The 14,483-nt window shown below is 40.2% G+C and overlaps 1 protein-coding gene and 1 long non-coding RNA gene across 2 annotated transcripts in view; both read right to left on the minus strand.

Moving 5' to 3' along the window:
- The window catches only part of LOC115926778 (alpha-(1,6)-fucosyltransferase-like), a 29,425-nt gene extending 24,504 nt beyond the window's left edge, over positions 1-4,921 (minus strand). Inside the window, exon 1 of the mRNA XM_030992078.1 lies at positions 4,875-4,921. The gene's annotated coding sequence lies outside the window, so the exon portion shown is untranslated. The remainder of the gene's footprint in view (positions 1-4,874) is intronic.
- Positions 4,922-5,100: 179 nt separating this feature from the next.
- On the minus strand, positions 5,101-6,796 carry LOC115926779. The gene is made up of 3 exons (XR_004065264.1): positions 6,414-6,796; positions 5,684-5,833; positions 5,101-5,174 (listed from the first exon to the last, which is right to left on the minus strand). It is a non-coding gene; the product is annotated as an uncharacterized LOC115926779 (long non-coding RNA).
- Between the last annotated feature and the right edge of the window lie 7,687 nt (positions 6,797-14,483).

Consider the following 14,483-nt stretch of genomic DNA (forward strand, 5'->3'; position numbering starts at 1 on the left):
AAACTCACGAATCTCCTTCACACGCTCCTCGAGGGGTCGAATACCTTCTGCGTCGATGTGGTGTCCTAAGAAGATAAGGGAGTTCACACCAAACACACACTTAGCCGGATTGATCACCATCCCAAAGTCGTGAAGACGAGTGAAGAGAAGTCGAAGATGCTCTTCATGCTCCTTCTCGGATGCACTGGCGACTAGTATGTCATCTATATACACAAAGATGAAAGGCAAACCCCTAACTATCTCATTCATCAAGCGCTGGAAAGACTGGGCCGCATTTCGAAGTCCGAATGGCATACGTGTAAACTCGAAGAGTCCGAAGGGTGTAGTAATCGCCGTCTTCGGTATATCAGCTGGTTCCACGGGAATCTGATGGTAGGCCTTCACAAGATCTATTTTCGAAAAGATCTTCTTACCCGCCAATGATGCAGTGAAATCCTGAATATGTGGGACTGGGTAACGATCTGGTACAGTCCGAGTGTTCAAAACGCGATAATCTCCACATGGCCGCCAGTCACCTGGTGTAGATTTCGGGACCATGTGGAGAGGTGAGGACCAATTGCTGGATGAAGGTCTGATAATTCCAAGTTCCTGCATATGCTCGAATTCAGAACGTGCAACCTTTAAACGACTTTAAACGGTATAGATCGGGGGGGCAATGGCGTATTGATGGGGGGAGGGGGCTGGAGGGGGGGCAGATACCCCCCAAATACAATTCAAACGTGGTTTATTTCTAATTCGATACCGGTGATTTACAAATGTTGATGAAATGACATAATTTTCCGAGATCTTTCCTCAATCTTTAGTAAATTATACATTTTTTATGCGTTTGTTGGGAAATGGCAAATTCCTGAATAAAGAAAGAAAAAATAGTGACCTGCCTTTGTCACAATTAAATTCAAACGTGGTTCATTTCTAATTCGATACCAGTAATTTACAAATGTTGCTGAAATGACATAATTTTCCGAGATTTTTCCTCACTTTTTAATAAATTATACTTTTTTATGCGTTTGTTGGAAAATTAAAAATTCCTAAATTTACAGTCAGGCAAGAAATATGCTTATTTAGAGGCCTACATGGCAGGGCCCGCAGAACGACGGGGCTCCGGGGCCTCGAGCTCCGCCCCCAATTATTTAGAAAAAAGTATACTAAAGAGAAATAGAAAGAAAGAAAGAAAAAAAGAATAGTGACCTGCAAGTGTCACAAAATAATGAGGTATCAAAATATGCTCATCTGACCGTGATTAAATGCCTAAATCCCCTAAGCTTCCGGGGGCTCCGCAACTGGACCCCACGCCAATTAGTGACCTGCCAGTGTCATGAATAAGGTATACAAATATGCTCATCTGACCGTTATAAAATGCCCCCCCAAAAAAACAAAAAAAAAAACAAAAAAAAACAAAAAAAAAAAAAAAAAAAAAAAAAAACAAAACAAAACAAAAAAACCCTGAGCTTCTGGGGGCTCCGCCCCTTGGACCCCACGCCAATTAGTGTCCTGCCAGTGTCACGAATAAGGTATCAAAATATGTTCATCTGACCGTAATTAAATGCTTAAAACCCCTGAGCTTCCGGGGGCTCCGCCCACTCGACCCCAGCAGGGGGCCTAAGGCGGGCCCCTGAATGCTCAATGACCGTTATAAAATGCCTCAAATCCCTGAGTTACAGGGAGCTCAGCTCCCTAGACCCCACGCCAATTAGTGACCAGCCAGTGTCATGAATAAGGTATCAAAATATGCTCATCTGACCGTAATTAAATGCCCATACCCCCTGAGCTTCCGGGGACTCTTGACCCCTGCCGGGGCTTTGCGCCTAGACCCCACGCCAATTTACACTATACTCTACCTGATCGTAAATACTTTAGATGGCGGAAATGCTTGATGCCTAAATAAGCAGCTAAGAGTTCTCTGGAAAACGTACTATACTTCGTCTCAGCTGGTTGGAATCGTTTGGAGAAGAACGCCATAGGTTGCCATTGGTTATCAACATGCTGCTGTACTACTCCACCAACGCCGAAATCAGAGGCGTCGACCACCAAGGACAATGGGGCATCAAGTTGCTGATGGACGAGAAGTGTAGAATCAGCCAATACCTCTTTCTCCCTGTTGAATGCAGCAAAAGCAGTATCATCAAGTGAAATTGGCTGGTTCTTACGTTTCTGATTTCTCAGAATGTCAGTCAAAGGCTGGAGCAAATCCGAGCAATGAGGGATATGAAACGCCTATAGAAGTTGACGAGTCCCAAGAAACCACGGAGCTGGCGAAGAGAAGAAGGACGAGTAAACTCACGAATCTCCTTCACACGCTCCTCGAGGGGTCGAATACCTTCTGCGTCGATGTGGTGTCCTAAGAAGATAAGGGAGTTCACACCAAACACACACTTAGCCGGATTGATCACCATCCCAAAGTCGTGAAGACGAGTGAAGAGAAGTCGAAGATGCTCTTCATGCTCCTTCTCGGATGCACTGGCGACTAGTATGTCATCTATATACACAAAGATGAAAGGCAAACCCCTAACTATCTCATTCATCAAGCGCTGGAAAGACTGGGCCGCATTTCGAAGTCCGAATGGCATACGTGTAAACTCGAAGAGTCCGAAGGGTGTAGTAATCGCCGTCTTCGGTATATCAGCTGGTTCCACGGGAATCTGATGGTAGGCCTTCACAAGATCTATTTTCGAAAAGATCTTCTTACCCGCCAATGATGCAGTGAAATCCTGAATATGTGGGACTGGGTAACGATCTGGTACAGTCCGAGTGTTCAAAACGCGATAATCTCCACATGGCCGCCAGTCACCTGGTGTAGATTTCGGGACCATGTGGAGAGGTGAGGACCAATTGCTGGATGAAGGTCTGATAATTCCAAGTTCCTGCATATGCTCGAATTCAGAACGTGCAACCTTTAAACGACTTTAAACGGTATAGATCGGGGGGCAATGGCGTATTGATGGGGGGAGGGGGCTGGAGGGGGGGGGGCAGATACCCCCCAAATACAATTCAAACGTGGTTTATTTCTAATTCGATACAGGTGATTTACAAATGTTGATGAAATGACATAATATTCCGAGATCTTTCCTCAATCTTTAGTAAATTATACATTTTTTATGCGTTTGTTGGGAAATGGCAAATTCCTGAATAAAGAAAGAAAGAATAGTGACCTGCCTTTGTCACAATTAAATTCAAACGTGGTTCATTTCTAATTCGATACCAGTAATTTACAAATGTTGCTGAAATGACATAATTTTCCGAGATTTTTCCTCACTTTTTAATAAATTATACTTTTTTATGCGTTTGTTGGAAAATTAAAAATTCCTAAATTTACAGTCAGGCAAGAAATATGCTTATTTAGAGGCCTACATGGCAGGGCCCGCAGAACGACGGGGCTCCGGGGCCTCGAGCTCCGCCCCCAATTATTTAGAAAAAAGTATACTAAAGAGAAATAGAAAGAAAGAAAGAAAAAAAGAATAGTGACCTGCAAGTGTCACAAAATAATGAGGTATCAAAATATGCTCATCTGACCGTGATTAAATGCCTAAATCCCCTAAGCTTCCGGGGGCTCCGCAACTGGACCCCACGCCAATTAGTGACCTGCCAGTGTCATGAATAAGGTATACAAATATGCTCATCTGACCGTTATAAAATGCCCCCCCCCCCCCAAAAAAAAAAACAAAAACAAAAACAAAAACAAAAACAAAAACAAAAACAAAAACAAAACAAAACAAAAAAACCCTGAGCTTCTGGGGGCTCCGCCCCTTGGACCCCACGCCAATTAGTGTCCTGCCAGTGTCACGAATAAGGTATCAAAATATGTTCATCTGACCGTAATTAAATGCTTAAAACCCCTGAGCTTCCGGGGGCTCCGCCCACTCGACCCCAGCAGGGGGCCTAAGGCGGGCCCCTGAATGCTCAATGACCGTTATAAAATGCCTCAAATCCCTGAGTTACAGGGAGCTCAGCTCCCTAGACCCCACGCCAATTAGTGACCAGCCAGTGTCATGAATAAGGTATCAAAATATGCTCATCTGACCGTAATTAAATGCCCATACCCCCTGAGCTTCCGGGGACTCTTGACCCCTGCCGGGGCTTTGCGCCTAGACCCCACGCCAATTTACACTATACTCTACCTGATCGTAAATACTTTAGCCTCCCCCCCCCCCCCCCCCCCCCCCCCCACCCACTTTGAAAAACGTTCAGCGGGGCCTGCATGTTGTTGTTGTAGGTAATAGTTTAATGGCGTTCATTCAGTATACGCCATATCTTTAATTTTATAAGAAAATCAATTATACATAAGAAAACTGAGGATAAAGATCTGTAATGATATAATTAATAATCAGTAACGCAATTTATTAGGAGTCTCTGGATGATTTGCAACTTCGTGTTTCTGCTTTTTTAAAGTTTAATCTGGTCAGCCCGGTTTCGATCGCATGGAAACTAGCTATGCTCGATTTGAAACAGGCTTCTCGGCTACTCGGCGTGCGTGCGCAGTGATCTTTTAATTTTGTAACGCACGGTGCCTAGACCACTCAGAAACACAGAAACACTAAATTGAGACACATCATACAGGGGCCTGCATGTAAGAGTCGGGTGATGCGGATTTTTTTTGTCTGCCAGCCTCCCCTGAATATGCATGTGACACCTGTTCTACACATTTTTACATAATAGCAGTGAAGGGATCGATGTTCCTTTGTCTACCTGAGGAACTGTATATATTGTCCGCTTTCTTTGTCAGTCATGTTCATAGTGATTTATAATTCGCTCCCCAAATATGTTAATCAAAAGGAACATGCAATCAGGTGCTGGGTATAATTAAATGAAAATAATAGAACGAACAATAATAAGGGGCGGGAAAAAAATCAACATTATCATTCCATTCAATAACTTACCGCGTATAAGAGTAGGGGTAAACCCCGGTGTAGTGGTCCACCTGCACACACCCCAGTATAGTACGATAATACTCTGTAAAGAGGTATGTACTCAAAAGGAAGAAGAAAAAGAAGAAACGCCTCTGATTGTGAACGAGGCTAGTAGACAAGAAATGTTTAGCGATTCCAAGAGAGGGGTAATGTCGTAGTACGTGTGAGACGATAAATGAAACTCGGGAAACGTGCGTTAGCGTAACCGGTGCTTTAATTCACAAACCGTTGATTCTCGGTGATTCATGCACGCAAAAACGGGAAAAAACCCTGCAATTGGCAGAATAATAAAACAAAACATGTTTTAGTATTTCAAACAATTACAAATGTCATCTTCACAAATACATGATTATATCAATGAAATAAATCAAAGTAATTACTAAAGAGAGATATTGTTATCCTCTTGATTAAATATCATATAAAGTAATTACAACTTTATCTTCAAATCAAATATGTTTCAGCTTGATTCTGTTGTATAATCACTGAAATCAAATATTATAATCATTAACTGGAATGACATAATTAAATCTAAACATCAAATCAGCTGTGAAGAATCTCATCAAACAGTAATATAAATCTATCATTCAGAGCATCATACTTGCATCAGATAAACAAGAAATACATGCATTTATCTGTAAGTATTCATAATACGATGGAACAAATATAAAATTGTCCCATAATATCAATATACATATAAATTGTTAAACACTGCAATATTAGACTGAGTGAAGTTACACAAAATCTGTTGCAAACTTTACCAGAATATCATTAAAACGTACCCAAAGTCTTCAGCAATAAACCACTGAAGCTCTCAACTACAGTGGAAAAGGAAGTGAAGGGGAAAAGGGAGACACCAAGAAGCTACCAGCATTCAACTCAGCTCAGCTCAGCAACAGAAACTGCAACATGCAAGTCATCTGATCTTGCCCCTAAAATAATGTAACAACAATAACAGTTACAAGTATTTGCTCTCTAAATCACACTAATGTAAATTCTCATATCATCTACAGCTAATAGTAAATAGCTAGACATAAACACCACGGGAAAATATCGACAATATTTTTCATATCATACACCCAAGGTGTATAAAACTATCTTCAACTCACATCTAGGAATCAACTATGGGCGCCGCCATCTTGCTAGCTTATTTACATCTTACTGCCCTCAACGTCAAGATACATTTTTACTTCACATGTGTGCGAAATACAAAATGGGAAAATTAATCTTTAAATTATCTTTGCAATCCCTCAAAATATCTTTTCCAAAATATGACGAAAGAAAATGTTGCATAAAACAATTTTAGCACAAATGTCTCTGACATTTTTTCTATAAACAGCGTAATATGACCAAATTAATGCCCTAACCAAAACTTCTGTTCAACATCATAAACAGGCATTCTTATCATCATAATTACTTCAAACAGACATCTATATCCACCTCAAACTATGCATTATCACTCACTATGATACAGGATTAAACCAAATATCTATTTCAATAAGCATAACTTACTCGAAAATACTGCCAAACAGTTGAACCAAAACCCTCGCTAAAACAAGGAAACTGCGTGACTCTGTAATACACAGCTACAGGCACAGCAACGTCCTCTCCGCAATTGAACGTGACATGAATGTGATTCAATACTAACATGTATGTTAACACATTAACATGGGCGGCGTATCACACAATAAATCATTCATCCGCAAAATCATGTGCAACACGCGTAGCGAACTAATTTGCATAATCGGACAAGTCCGCGATCTACATAAAACATAAACTAGTCCACATTCCCACAGTAATATAAATCATAGAAACAAGGCAGACATTGAAGCAAGTAAATCCAGGAAAAACATGCCCACATTTATCACGATCGAGTTGTACTAGTAGCAACTGCTGGTTCCAATATGATCCGTCGTCGCTATTCTGTTAAAACTACGTGTACTAGGAATCATAATCATTTCCTGGTTTCTCCGTGCTAGTGCCCGCCTCGCCACGGTCGAGATACCTCACACGAGACTGATCAGTGCAATAATTATCGGTATTATTTTTTTTTATATGATATCGATACTTATATATTTATACGCTTTCGACAAGAAACCTTCTTTATCAATTAAAAGTATCAAGAAATATAAATATTTAATTGATTACAAAAGGGGCTCCGCCACAGGGAAATGGTGTTCACCATGTTTTAATGGGTAACGCATTCCTCAAAGTCCTTTCTATAATCTTCAGCTATTTTCTTCCCTACAAGGGATACCCACTTCAGTAGAAATCTGGAATGAGGTAAGACGTATTCAATGTGAGTTTTGTTGCATGACTTCACCTTTACATTTGTAAATTCTCAAATTACACTGTTTAAATGTTAAATTCTCTTAAACATGCTCTCATCATTTCATATGTAAATTCTCAGTTATTAAGACTACCACTATGAACATGGCGGACGGGGGGGGGGGGGGGGGTATGCGGTTCCTCGGGTGGACGGGGGAGCGTCCCTTCGCTGCTGTTGTGTGGGAGTGGGTGAAACGGGTGAATATGCATGCACTATGAACATGACAGACAATGAAAGCGGACAAAATATACAGTTCCTCAGGTAGACAAAGGAACATCCCTTCACTGCTATTATGTAAACATGTGTAGAACAGGTGAATATGGATGTGACACCTGTTCTACACATTTTTACACAATAGCAGTGAAGGGATGTCCCTTTGTCTACCTGAGGAACTGTATATTTTGTCCGCTTTCATTGTCTGTCATGTTCATAGTGATGTGACACCTGTTCTACAAATGTGTACATGGTGGCGGTGGGGAGATGTTCCTTTGTCTGCCTGAGGAGCTGTATATTTTGTCCTCTTTCTTTGTCCGTCGTGTTCATAGTGTCAGTGGCGTACGCAGGATTTTTTCAAGGGGGGGGGGGGTTTAAAATCGGGCCCAAAATTTTGCAAAGACTCAGGAAAATTTGAAAATCGCGCCGGCCAAAAAGTCGCTCAGTGGGGGGGGGGGGGGGGGGAGTCCAAAAAAAAATCGCAACGACTCAGCCAGCCGAAAAGTCGCTCAGTGGAGGGGGGGGGGGGGGGGGGGGGGGGGGGGGGGGGTAAGAGGACACTTTTTTTTTTTTTTTTTTTGGGGGGGGGGGGGGAGTCCAAAAAAAATCCGCACCGATTAAGCCAGCTGAAAAGTCGCTCAGTGGGAGGGGGGGTAAGAGGACATTTTTTTTTGGTCAGCCATTGGCATAATTTTTTTTTTTTTTTTTAACAAAAAAAAATAATAAAAAAATGGGGGTTTTTCACAAAAATCATACACAAAACATAACCATAAAAAAAAAACTCAAGGGGGGGTTTAACCCCAAACCCCCCCCCCTTGCGTACGCGCCTGCACTCTATGTGAAATCGTCTTGCATGCTTTTTTTTAATATAAATTTATATTCTCAATTAAGCCAAACATACTCGTTATTGAATTCTCCTGCATGCTTTCACCTTTTCTTTTTTTAAATTCTCAATTAAGCTCAAAGTACTCAATGTTGAATTGTCTTGCAAGCATTCACTCTTTATTTCTTTTTCTTTTTTGATTCTCAATTAAGCATAACGTACTCGATGTTGAATTGTCTTGCATGCATTTACCTTCTTCTTTTCTTTTTTTTTTAAATTGTCATTTAAGCTGAACTTAAATTGTCTTGCATGCTTTCACCCTTTCTTTTTTTTTTTGGTTTTGATTTTCAATTAAGCTAAAGGTACTCGATGTTGGATTGTCTGGCATGCATTCACCTTTTCTTTCTTTTTTGATTCTCAATTAAGCCGAACTTACTCGATGGTAAATTGTGTTGCATGCTTCTACCTTTTCTTGTTTGATTGTCTATTAAGCTGAATGTACTAGATGTTACATTTTTTGTTGTTGTTGCATGCATTCACCTTTTCATATTTTGTTCTCCTTTTTTATTCTTCAATGTGTAATGTTTTGCTTGCATGCTTTCACCTCTTTATATCTTTATATTTGAATTCTCAATTTATAGTTAAACTTTTATTATCGCATGGTTTCCTTTTTTGTATTACAATGAGCGCATCTATTTACATTGAGTGTATTTCCTATAATATTATTAGTTATACTGGGCATCTCGCCAGGATCATGCTAGGATCATGCTTAGATGCTCCACATTTGTTATTAGGGACTTTTGGATTTGCGTGGACTGATACGTGTGACGTCCATTCACGGCAGTGCATTAACAGGATGTCGATCGTAGCATAGACCTATTGTCTTCGTGCGAATCTAAAAGTCCCTATTGTTCATTGGCTCGTTCGTTAGCTCTGCCTACGAGGACTTCTGTGGAATGTAGTCTCTACTTGTACCTACATGTATCTTTTCTTTCTCTCTTTGTGTCAAGTCCTTCTTGCAACCCCTTCTCCGTTGTATGTTGTCATTGTTCTGTTCTCTGTATTCACGTGTTTATGTTTCTGTACTTGCCCACATGTAAAACTGTTTTTTCTGTGTATCCATGCAGGACGCACGCTTCTATCGCCCAATTGATTGCTTATATATTGCTACAAACCCAAAACCGAAAATGCAATGTTATATTGAGATATTGACTGTACTTCAATGGCCCAGTTAGCTGATATGCCATTATATTCTTCAAATGATGATGACCTTTTTCATTCATTTAACCCTTCATCAACAAATCTCGCGAATGATTATATTTCAACTAATATAGCGTATAACCAGTTTGTAGCAAATAATATAAACTCATCGACAGAAATTTTAGATTTTTTCCCTGATCATGACCAAATTCAAAGCCCTTCATCTGAATATGTAACCGAGTCCCAATTTAAAAACCTCGTTAAGGAATTTGCTATAGACCCATTTTCTCTTTAGCATTTAAACATTAGAAGCTTAAATAAACACTTTGAAGAATTGTTATTATTATTAGATAACCCATCCAAACAGTCATTCTCCATAATAGGACTTACGGAAACCTGGTTATCCAATGAATCAAACCTACCATTAGCATTAGATGGTTATGATCTTGTTGTCAATAATAGAAAAAAATAGACCCGGCGGGGGTGTTGCATTTTTCGTTTCACACAATTACGACTATTCAATTTTAAATGAAATTAATGTAATGAACGAAACACTGGAGTCTCTTTTTATCGAAATCAATGTTTCGGATACTAAAAGTATAATCATGGGTATTATGTATAGACCTCCAAGTTCAAATTTAAATGATTTCATAGTGTACCTTACAGATTTACTAAAGAATCCACTTTTTATCAACAAAGATGTTTTCATAATAGGAGATTTTAATATTGATATTTTAAAGCATAATAACAACAATATATCCCATGAATTTCTTGAAATATTTTTGACTTCCTCGTTTTTGCCTTTGATATCGAAACCCACCCGTATGGCAAATCACTCCGCCACCCTTATTGATAATGTTTTTTGCAATACTCTTCCTACCCCAGACTCTTTTGTAATTCTATCTGATATAACGGATCATTTTCCTATTAAGTCACATTTTACCCTTAAGCACTCATTAGTTAATCATCACAGACCATCAAGACGCAGACCTAACCATGAAAAAATTGCCATTCTTGGCGCATCTTTAGACTCTGCTGACTGGTCGTGTGTTTACGATAATATTGACGTAAATGTATCTTTTAATAATTTCCTTAACATATTTCATGATCAATTAGATATTCACATTCCTAAAGTTAAAGACAAAGGAACTACCTACAAAAAAATCACCGAGACTTCCATGGATTTCTACATCACTTTTACGTTCAATTAACAGAAAAAATAACTTATACTATACATGTAAAATGAAAGGTACTGAACAGGCAAGAGCTAGATACACCAGTTATAAAAATATTTTAACTAAAACAATACGATTAGCAAAAAACAATAACTTTACGAACCAGTTAACTTTATATAAGAACGATATTCAAAACACATGGAAGATTTTAAAACAAGCAATGAATTTATCCAATAACAAATCAGATATAACTAAAATTAGGTATAATGATGATATTGTCGAAGATCCTGAAAACATAGCCAATATTTTCAACAACTTTTTTTCCTCTATAGGGACAAACTTGGCTGAAGGTATTCCTCCTTCAGCCAAACATTTCTCTGATTACCTTGTCACACCCAACCCCAATTCTATTTTTCTCACTCCTATAGTTAAAGAAGATATCATTAATATTGTATCTAATTTGAAAAACAAAAAGAGTCCCGGTTATGACGACATTAATAACTTTATTCTAAAAGGTGTAATAGCTTCAATTGTAAATCCTTTAGTACATATTCTTAATCTATCGTTACTTAATGGACAAGCCCCAGATAATATGAAAATCGCAAAAGTCATACCCCTGTACAAAAAAGGTGATAAGTTGAATGTCAGTAATTATCGACCAATCTCTTTATTATCCTCCTTGTCGAAAATTCTAGAAAAAGTTGTTTATCGTAGAACTCTTTACTTTTTAAAAACTCATAGTATTTTTTCTAACTTTCAGTTTGGATTTAGAGAAAAACATAATACAGAACATGCCTTATTGAATTTTATTGACAAAGTAGCGCGTGCTTTAGACAATTCTTCTCACCTGGTTGGCATCTTCCTGGACTTCTTCAAGACCTTCGACACCATCAATCATGACATCTTATTATTCAAACTTTCTCATTATGGGGTGCGTGGGAAGGCCTTGGGGTGGTTCAGGAGTTACTTATCCAATAGACGACAATATGTATTCTTGAATGATCATACTTCCAATATGCAAAACGTAAATTGTGGAGTACCGCAGGGAAGTTTGTTGGGCCCTTTATTGTTTATTATTCATATAAATGACTTTTGTAAATCATCCGATGTCCTTTCATTTATACTTTTTGCAGACGATTCTAATTTATTTTATTCCCATAAAAATCCATATTCTCTAGTCAATGTTGTAAATTCTGAACTATCACTTAACCTCCAACAAACCAAATATATGTTATTTAGTAATTCTATTGACACACTGCCCAAGAATATAATTTTTGACGATACCCCCTTGGAAATTGTTTTATTCATTACATTTTTAGGCATAACTGTTGATAACAAACTTTCGTGGAAATACCATATAGATAATACATGTAAAATCATTTCACGGAATATTGGCATAATAAATAAACTTAAATTTCATTTTCCAACATCATCCCTGCTCATGCTTTATTCATCTTTAATTTTACCATATCTGAATTATGGGATACTTACTTGGGGCAACACGCAGCAAACTCTATTAAATAGATTATAAAATATTATTACAAAAGAAGTCTCTCTGTATTATTTACCATTCTGCTCACTCTCACACACAGACCCGTTATTTGTTAATGGCAGACTATTAAAAACAAATGACCTGTATCTACTTCACTTAGGACAATCACTTCTATATAAGTAATACGCTAAGGCTCCGCGGGGGGGCGCGACGTCTCCGCGAGCCTTTGTATTCTATTGTTTTTTTAATGAGATCGCCGACCGAAGTTGGTGCAGCTATCTCCTCCTGAACCCTCCCCTCGGGGTACCCGTGCCCGGTGCCATCGTCCGCGGGAGAGTCTACTCTGTGGAATTGGCTATACTCCGCCCGAGGTCCTCCTCCGTCTCGACGTCCAGGGCGAAAACAGACGCGATATGAATAATGCAGGATATGCGTGACGACAGAGATACCTCATGGATATTCAACATTACATCCGTAGACACACGACCGATGACTATCCACTCACATTAAGTTGCGTATTAAATGCACGATCCACAGGGTCGGGATTACCTAGAGTAAAGCGTCTTGCTATATGATGTGCTTTGTAGTAGCTACCCTCCCGTGCCAAAAGTATTGCAACATAGACACACACATTACACAGGAGACAAATAATTGAAAATGAGTGCTGTTTTAATGAATATGTAGTGCATCATTTTTTATCATACTATCAGGCACATTTTATTGATATATCAATAGTCATTTTTCATGTAAGATTCACGAGTCTCTAGTATTTTGTTGGATATCCTCGCCTTCTAATGATGGCGCGCATCCTTCTTGGCATCGTCGCGTAGAGTCCTTGCAATCTTTCTTGGGTGATGCTGCCCCAGGCCCTGAAGATAGAGCGGACCAAACCTTCCCTCGTGGTTGGTCGGTCTTTGGTGTTGGCTCTCTTGATGTCATCCCACAGATTCTCTATCGGGTTAGCATCTGGTGATTGCGCCGGCCACTGCACCCTGTTGACGCCAGTTTCGTCATACCATTGGTCCATCCTGGCTGCCCTGTGTGCCGGTGCGTTGTCATCCTGGAAGACGAACGGGTGTTGCGCGTTGCCAAAGATGTTAACAATGGATGGAAACAAGTGGGCGTCCAGAATATCTCGATATTTGGCGTTATCAATGTTCCCATCTATAATGTGGGGTTGTTTAGCTGTATGGTTAGTACTCAAATGAAGACACATAGAGAAACATCAGAGTGAAGTTGCAATCCAGCATGACTGGTTATATTGTATATAGAAGAGCCCATACACCACAGTGTACATTAACTGTGTGTATGTGTGTATAGCATGTAGCATTGAGTCAATGTATAAGATCACATATTACATCCCCCTTACAGAAAAATAAACTGAGTCCATAATGTCCAAACTTGAAGTATCCAAAGATGAAGTCCTATCAATAAGTCAGTTTTTCTGGCTTCTTGATTACCCGGCCACTGCGGGTGGTCTGCTGGTGGTTGGGGATTGGGACAGGGTTTGGGCCAGGGTTTGGGCCAGGGTTTGGGGCAGGGGTTGGGGCAGGAGAACCTCTGATGTCGGGCGTTGGATCAAGCGTCATCTCTTCGCGTGTATGAGGATCGGGTGTCCTGGTTACCTCCTCATCATGATGGATACGCCTGGGCTCAATATCAGCGAGGTGTTGCCGGTTTCTGCGTAGCACCCTTCCATTAGGCGTCTCGACGAGATATGACCTAGGCTCATGGCATTGCTCACGAACAGTAGCTGTTATCCAGTGACGTGATGTCTGGTCTTGGACTCTCACAAGCTGCCCAGGTGAGAGTGGTGCTAGGTCATGGGCTGATTTGTCGTGATGATACTTCTGGTTCTGCTGTCCTGCAGTAGAGTCGCTCCCAAGCCCTGCAGAGAAGCATCTACCTGCAGTACCGTAGGCTTGTTAACATCGAAATACGCCCGAGTTGCATCATGACATACCTTGTCACGTAAATCATTGAAGGCAGACTGGTGCGTTGGGGTCCATTGGAATTCAGCGTCCTGCTTCAAAAGACCACGTAGGCTTGCAGTCTGGGCTGAAAGATTTGGTATGAATGGGCTAAGGTAGGTTATCATACCAAGGAACTCACGAAGCTGGCTCTTGTTCTCAGGTGGAGACATTGACTTGATTGCCTCGACCTTGTGAGGATCCGGATGGACGCCATCTGCATCGTAGATCATACCGAAGAAGGAAATCTGGTTGACCTTGATGCTGCACTTGCCACTGTTGAACTGCAGACCGTACTTCACAGCTTTGGACATGAGGTGGTGCAGATTCCGATCGTGCTCTGCTTCACTCTTGCCGAACACAACAATATCGTCAGCGAT

Source organism: Strongylocentrotus purpuratus, unplaced genomic scaffold (assembly GCF_000002235.5).
Source record: "Strongylocentrotus purpuratus isolate Spur 01 unplaced genomic scaffold, Spur_5.0 spur5_scaffold_2, whole genome shotgun sequence".
Lineage (NCBI taxonomy): Eukaryota > Metazoa > Echinodermata > Echinoidea > Camarodonta > Strongylocentrotidae > Strongylocentrotus > Strongylocentrotus purpuratus.